Source organism: Spermophilus citellus, assembly GCF_964194105.1.
Source record: "Spermophilus citellus genome assembly, chromosome: 1".
Classification (NCBI taxonomy): domain Eukaryota; kingdom Metazoa; phylum Chordata; class Mammalia; order Rodentia; family Sciuridae; genus Spermophilus; species Spermophilus citellus.
In genome coordinates, this window is record NC_138182.1 from 84,727,595 (window position 1) to 84,736,044 (window position 8,450).

The following is an 8,450-nucleotide window of genomic DNA, read 5'->3' on the forward strand; positions in this document are numbered from 1 at the left end:
TTTAAGCAGCAATTCAAATGGAACCAGAATAAAAAAGAATTTGGTAAAGTGGATGTGCATTATGGTCCCAGGATGATTATTATGAATACATTTTGTATTAACTTTCTAACATGTAAGAGTAGTATCTTTCATCTTATAATAGGAGAAAACGCAGGTACCAAATGACTCAAAGTTCATTTGAAGCCTCTCTCTTTTTTATTGAATTATTTATGTATTCTAATTTGCTGTATATGACAGAGAAATGCAACTCATTTCATATTACACATATAGAGCACATTTTTTCAAAGTCTCTGGTTGTACACAAAGTATTTTCACACCATTTGTGTCTTCCTACATGTACTTAGGGTAATGATGTCTAACTCATTCCACTGTCTTTCCTGCACCCATGCCCCCTCCCATCCCCTCCTTCCCCTTTGTAAAGTTTCTCCATTCCTTCCATGTTCCCCCCACCATCACCATTATGAGTCAGCATCCTCATATCAAAGAAAACATTCATCCTTTGTTTTTTGGGGCTTGGCTCACTTCACTTAGCATTATATTCTCTAACTCCATCCATTTTTGCAAATGCCATGATTTTTTTTTCTTTTAATGCTGAGTAATATTCCATTATGTATACATACCAAAGTATCTCTATTCATTCATCTACTGAAGGGCATCCGAATTGGTTCTACAATTTAGCTATTGTGAATTATGCTGTTATAAGCACTGATGTGGTTGCATCACTGTAGGATGCTGTTTTTAAATCCTTTGGGTATAAACCGAGGAGTGGGATAGCTGGGTCAAATGGTGTTTCCATTCCAAGTTTTCCAAGGAATCTCCATACTGCTTTCCAGATTAGCTACACCAATTTGCAGTCCGTCCAGCAACATATGAGTGTGCCTTTTCCCCCACATGCTCACCAACATTTATTGTTGTTTGTATTCTTGATAGCCGTCATTCTGACTAGAGTGAGATGAAATCTTAGAGTAGTTCTGATTTGCATTTCTCTACTTGCTAGAGTTGTTAAATATTTTTAATATATTTGCTGATTGATTATATATCCTCTTCTGAGAAGTATCTGTTCAGTTCCTTGGCCCATTTATTGATTAGGTTATTTGTTTTTTTTTTTTTTTGTGTTGAAGTTTTTGAGTGCAGATACAGAAAGAAAATGAGAGAGAAAGGGGCCAAGGGCAGCTATAGTCCCCAAGGGCATGCCCTTGAGGTCTCCCCTCCTAGTTTCCACCACCTCCCAACAGTCCATTCAGCTATGAATCCCTCAATGGATGAGGTCAGAGCCCTCATGATGCAATAATTTCCAAACACCCACCTCTAAATATTTCTACACTGGAGACCAAGACTTCAACACATCTGGGGTTCATTCTGGACCCAAATCATGACAGGTAACAAATAAAACAGAAGAGGAATAATTGATATTAAAATGTTTTAAACTTCTAATGCAAACTGAATCTATTTATTTTATTCTGTTGATTTTTAATATCTTTTCCTATTTTTTATCTTTTATGTCTTTTAATATGCATTATTGGTAATTTCGTCAAATTTTTCCAATTCAGTAATTTTTTTCATTAACCTTTATATTAATCTGCAATTGGACCTACTGAATTTTACATTTTAATAACTTTGTTCTTTACTTCTAGAGGTTCTACCTGGTTCCTTTAAATATTGCCTATGCTTTTATTATGGTAATAAGGTATTCTTCTATGTTTTAAATGTATTTAAGTATTTCTATAGTACAACTTTCATTGTATAGTTCATAAAATTGTTTTATTATCTGTACTTCTTGAGATTCACTTCTCTTTGCTGACTGTACTGACTCTTGCTATTATTGATTTATTTCTTCATGTGTTTTGTAGTTTTGGGTTGTGAGCACCTCTTTAGCAGAACTTTAGCTGCTGGATTCTTGTTGAAGTTGAATCTTGAGGGCCAATTCTTACAACATAATTTTATGACTGTTTTTGTGTAAAGTCCCGGAGATGGTCCAGGATTAATCTTTTTGTTACTTATCAGCTTGTGGAATTTCCCAACCATGTTGGTAGGTTAGTTCAAATCCTAAGCACAACTTATTTGTAACTGGGGTTTTATGATCTCAAAGTTTTTGTTTTGTTTTTCCTGCAAGGGTATAGGCCAAGACAGACAAGAAACTCAGTCCTTATGAGAGAATTCTTGTTCATCCCTTCATTTAGTTTGCAGGCCTTTGAGGGCTTTGACTGTAGCAATTTTGGTTTGAACTTTCTACCTTGAATGGCACCAAGACAATATTGCTTATTGTTAGGTGGATATGAAAACCACAGCCCCAAGGTCAGAGGCACTGACAGATTCTTTGCTGAACTTTCACAAAACACATGAAGAAGTTCATGTGGTCTCACTTACTTCTTTACACAGTCATATGTTGTTTAACACTGGGGACACATTCTAAGAAATGCATTGCTAGGCAATTTTCATGGAGTGTGGACATCAGAGGGTGTACTTACACAGACTAAGACAGCTATGATGTGACTGGGCCCTGGAATCTTGCAGGACTATCTTTATATACGTGTACTATCCATTGACCCTAAGTTGTTAACGTGATTCATGACTATCTTTGCTATCTTGAGATTTCTCTTTCTTTCAAGCTTAGCTGTCATATAATAGATTTTTTTTTTGGGGGGGGGTTTAAATCTTCTATGTTCAGGTACTCATGGTGAAATAATTTTCAGGCTACAGATTATCTTAGTCTTTCTGGAATCTTGAATTTTCAGCCCCTTTACACTGTTTTCAGAGGGTGGTGTCCCCTATAGTCTCCTAGACCTTGTGCAGCTTGAAGATGGGATTCTTGGGAGTTTCAGGGACCCTGTCTGTTCTGGGGAAACCACTCCAGTCTGCTTGCTGAGAGCTTGTCTCATCTTGCTCCTCAGGTATCTTTGGGCCCCATTTGTCTCTTTTGAACTGTAACAACTAAAATCTGGCCCTCTCTTCTAATACCTTCTTTTCAAATGGTGAACCCTGTGTGTGTCTCTTTTTCCTTTTGTGATCTGCCATTAAGATGTCATTTCCCTTTCATATCTCTTTAGCCTCAAATCAGCTTCTAAATCTCAACACTTCTTTCAAAGATACCTCTCCTGTCTTCCTTTATTTTTATTTCATTATAAAAAAACACTCCCAATCTGATAATAAGACTAAAGCCTGCTTTTTAAGTCCATCTAGTTTCTCTTTGATTATCCAAGCAAACAGAATCCTTAGATGGAGAATATTCTAGGCACAGGCCTTTTAAACTACATTCTTCATTTTGGGGTTTATAGTCATTTTATTGTGTCATTTCTTAACTTCAACTCAAGATTTTGTGGCCTATTTTCTTTTTAATATCTGCCCTGCCCAGGTTCTTATTAAATAAGAGAACCAAATATAAACAAGGCAGTTTCCTACACACTTAGAATCTACCAGTGAATAAAAAAAATATTTTATTTTCTGTCATTATTAATACAACTTTATAATACTATTGAGGATGAAACTACAATTCCTACCTCTGAAATCCCAAATCAGATTCTTATATAATTCTTAGAAACTGTGCCAATTTGAGGTCTCACGATATGGGTGTGTGTGTGTGTGACTTTTAGTAGCCATTGGATAAGTAGCATAGTAACAAGAGCTCATCTCTCTCAGATTCCTTGCTTGGTACTGAATTCAGGTAATGATATTCAGAGAAGCATGTATTCAGGGCCCTTTGTCCCAGCCTCCAGGACTCCAGACCTGACTGGGAAACAGCACAAGCAGCTAACTATTGTTTTCTGTTCCATTGTATGAAGGCCTCAGTAGAGAACCTCTTCCTCCCATTAGAAAATCCTTGCTCCAATAACAAAAGAAGAAATAGAAGAAGCCATCAAAAGACTACCAACTAAGAAAAGCCCTGGACCAGATGGGTATACAGCGGAGTTCTACAAAACCTTCAAAGAAGAATTAATACCAATACTTTTCAAGCTATTTCAAGAAATAGAAAAAGAAGGAGCTCTTCCAAATTCATTCTATGGGGCCAACATCACTTTGATCCCAAAACCAGACAAAGATACTTCAAAGAAAGAAAACTACAGACCAATATCTCTAATGAACTTGGATGCAAAAATTCTCAATAAAATTCTGGCGAATCGAATACAAAAACATATCAGAAAACTTGTGCACCATGATCAAGTAGTATTCATTCCTGGGATGCAAGGATGGTTCAATATACGGAAATCAATAAATGCTATCCACCACATCAATAGACTTAAAGACAAGAACCACATGATCATCTCGATGGATGCAGAAAAAGCATTTGACAAAGTACAGCATCCCTTTATGTTCAAAACACTAGAAAAACTAGGGATAACAGGAACTTACCTCAACATTGTAAAAGCTATCTATGCTAAGCCTCAGGCTAGCATCATTCTGAATGGAGAAAAATTGAAGGCATTCCCTCTAAAATCTGGAACAAGACAGGGATGCCCTCTATCACCACTTCTATTCAATTTAGTTCTCGAAGTACTAGCCAGAGCAATTAGACAGACAAAAGAAATTAAAGGCATAAAAATAGGAAAAGAAGAAATTAAACTATCGCTATTTGCGGATGACATGATAATATACTTAACAGACCCAAAAGAGTCTACAAAGAAGCTGCTAGAGTTAATAAATGAATTCAGCAAAGTGGCAGGTTATAAAATCAACACGCATAAATCAAAGGCATTCCTATATATCAGCAACAAAACTTCTGAAATGGAAATAAGGAAAACCACTCCATTCACAATATCCTCAAAGAAAATAAGATACTTGGGTATCAACCTAACAAAAGAGGTGAAAGATTTATACAATGAAAACTACAGAACCCTAAAGAGAGAGATAGAAGAAGATCTCAGAAGATGGAAAAATGTACCCTGTTCATGGATAGGCAGAACTAACATCATCAAAATGGCGATATTACCCAAAGTTCTCTATAGGTTTAATGCAATGCCAATCAAAATACCAACGGCATTTCTTGTAGAAATAGACAAAGCAATCATGAAATTCATATGGAAAAACAAAAGACCCAGAATAGCAAAAGCAATTCTAAGCAGGAAGTGTGAATCTGGAGGTATAGCGATACCAGAGGTCAAACTGTACTACAAAGCAATAGTAACAAAAACAGCATGGTACTGGTACCAAAACAGGCGGGTGGACCAATGGTACAGAATAGAAGACACAGAGACTAATCCACAAAGTTACAACTATCTTATATTTGATAAAGGGGCTAAAAGCATGCAATGGAGGAAGGATAGCATCTTCAACAAATGGTGCTGGGAAAATTGGAAATCCATATGCAACAAAATGAAATTGAATCCCTTTCTCTCGCCATCCACAAAAATTAACTCAAAATGGATCAGGGAGCTAGATATCAAATCAGAGACACTGCGTCTGATAGAAGAAAAAGTTGGCTACGATCTACAAATTGTGGGGTCGGGCTCCAAATTCCTTAATAGGACACCCATAGCCCAAGAGTTAACAACCAGAATAAACAAATGGGACTTACTTAAACTAAAAAGTTTTTTCTCAGCAAGAGAAACAATAAAAGAGGTAAATAGAGAGCCTACATCCTGGGAACAAATCTTTACCCCCCACACCTCTGATAGAGCCCTAATATCCAGAATGTACAAAGAACTCAAAAAATTAAATAATAAGATAACAAATAACCCAATTAACAAATGGGCCAAGGACCTCAACAGACACTTCTCAGAGGAGGACATACAATCAATCAACAAGTTCATGAAAAAATGCTCACCATCTCTAGCAATCAGAGAAATGCAAATCAAAACCACCCTAAGATACCATCTCACTCCAGTAAGATTGGCAGCCATTATGAAGTCAAACAACAACAAGTGTTGGCGGGGATGTGGGGAAAAAGGTACACTTGTACACTGCTGGTGGGGCTGCAAAATGGTGAGGCCAATTTGGAAAGCAGTATGGAGATTCCTGGGAAAGCTGGGAATGGAACCACCATTTGACCCAGCTATTGCACTTCTCGGACTATTCCCTGAGGACCTTAAAAGAGCGCACTATAGGGATACGGCTGCATCAATGATTATAGCGGCACAATTCACAATAGCTAGACTGTGGAACCAACCTAGATGCCCTTCAATAGATGAATGGATAAAGAAAATGTGGCATCTATACACAATGGAATATTATGCAGCACTAAGAAATGACAAAATCATAGAATTTGCAGGGAAATGGATGGCATTAGAGCAGATTATGCTAAGTGAAGCTAGCCAAGCCCTAAAAAACAAATGCCAAATGTATGCTTTGATATAAAGAGAACAACTAAGAACAGAACAGGAAGGAAGAGCATGTGGAAAAGACTACAGTAAACAAAGACGAATGGGGGGAGAGAAACGGAGAGAGAAGGGAAAGCATATGGAAATGGTAGGAGACCTTCAAGGATACATAAAATTACAAGAGGCTATGAGGGGCAAGGGGGAGGGAAAAAAAAGGGAGAGAATTGAACAACAGCAGGGGAGATAGAGAGGGAAGATGGGAGGGGAGGGGAGGGGAGGGGGGATAGTAGGGGATAGGAAAGGTAGCAGAATACAACAGACACTAATATGGCATTATGTAAAAATGTGAATATGTAACAGATGTGATTCTGCAATCTATATTTGGGGTGAAAATGGGAGTTCAAAACACAATTTGAGTCTAATGTATGAAAGATGATATATCATGAGCTATGTAATGCTTTAAATAATCAATAAAAAATTAAAAAAATTAAATAAAAATCAAAATGGAGATAAAGAGAAAAAAAAAAAAAGAAAATCCTTGCTTCAGCTGCCCTAGCTCACTAAGACCTGTGCCAATGCCCCCAGGCAGCCAGCCGGCCTTCTAAGGCTCCAATTTGTCCTCCTGCTTGTTAATGCCCCAAGTGGCCAGTATTTGCTGAATTCCAGCCTGTTATGAAATACTATGAGCTCCAAAAAACCTGTAAAGGGGAGAATCCCACATGACCTGCATTTACTGCAGCTTAAGCCCTAAAGCTGCCGGCCTTCCTGTTTGCTGTCTCCTGTGCATGTGATTTTGTCCTCCAAATGACAATTCTTGTCTAATGCTTAAGGTTCCCAGTCCACTTACCAGCTATTGGAAATTTAGGGAATCAATAAACACGCCCTCACCCAAGTTTGGATAAATTGAGAGAGAGAGAGAGAGAGAGAGAGAGAGAGAGAGAGAGAGAAGAGAGGGGGAGGGGGAGTCAGATGTAGCACAGCTCTGTAGATAAGGGAGGGGGGCTTGCTAATATTTCACCCTGAGTTAGATTTACCCACCCAGGCCCCAGTGCAGCTGCAGAACAGAGCTGAGTTCTTGTCCAGAGTGGGGCCAGGTCCTCTACAATAGGGAAGGGGTTGGGATATAGGGAAAAAGCAGCTAGAACACTTGTTCTAATTCCTTCTACAACTCTTGTGGGTTAGATGTTATTCTTTCTCCAGTGGGGATTGGGGGGTGAAGACGGAGAAAAACCAGGAATGCTATTCTAATGGAAGTCTTTCCCCATGGAAACACAGGAAGATGTGTGTGTGTGTGGGGGGGGGGTGGGGTGGGGGAGGGGAGCAATAATGACACCTGATATAGTTCTGGGACTATTTAATTTCGGCATCTGTCTGTGTCTCCTACTTTTTGCTCAGTGTCCTGTGCAGAATAGAGAGCTGGGAGCATGTTAATTGATTGCAGGTGTGTCTCCACTCAGGCAACTGAAGAAAAAGAGGTATACCTGCTGCCAGATAGAATGAGCATCAAGCACCACAGTTACAACAGATGAACAATCTGTCTGCTCTTTGCATATTTTTTCCCCATCCTCTGAGTGCTCAGGGAAGTCCAAAATGAATTTCATAAAGATATTTTCCATTCACACATTTCTTACCTCTTCTATAGATGAGTAAGATTATAATCTTAGAAAAGGCCCAGTGACAAGTCTTATAATGAAATGTCTCTTATTTAATTCAAAACAAAGTTCTCTCCTATTTCAACATGTAATGTTGTGTACAACAATAACTCAAGCATTTTTTTGTTTGTTTTCTTTTCTTCTCCTCCTCTCCCCTCCCTTTCCTTCTTCCCTTTTGTGTTCAAACCCAGGACCTGTTGCACGCTAAGCTCACACTCTACCACTGGGATATGATCCCAGCCCTCAAGATGTTTTCCTTTTTGTTTAAGTGTAGGTTACTACATTTAAATAGTTTTGCAATAATAATAAGTCTTATTTTGAGATTTTGAAAGCCAGGTACGGGTGTGGGGTTGGGCGAGGGGGGTTGTAACTATCTTACCCAGACCTCCCAGTGTGGTAACTCCCACCAACAGGCTCTGGTGGGATGAAGCCGATGCCCACATTCTCATAGTCCAGAGGAGTGGGGTGGGGATTCAAACCAAGTGCTGCCGAGCAATGTGTGAAGCAAAACATGTCCTACCTCAGAACTGGGGGTTGGCCCATAAGT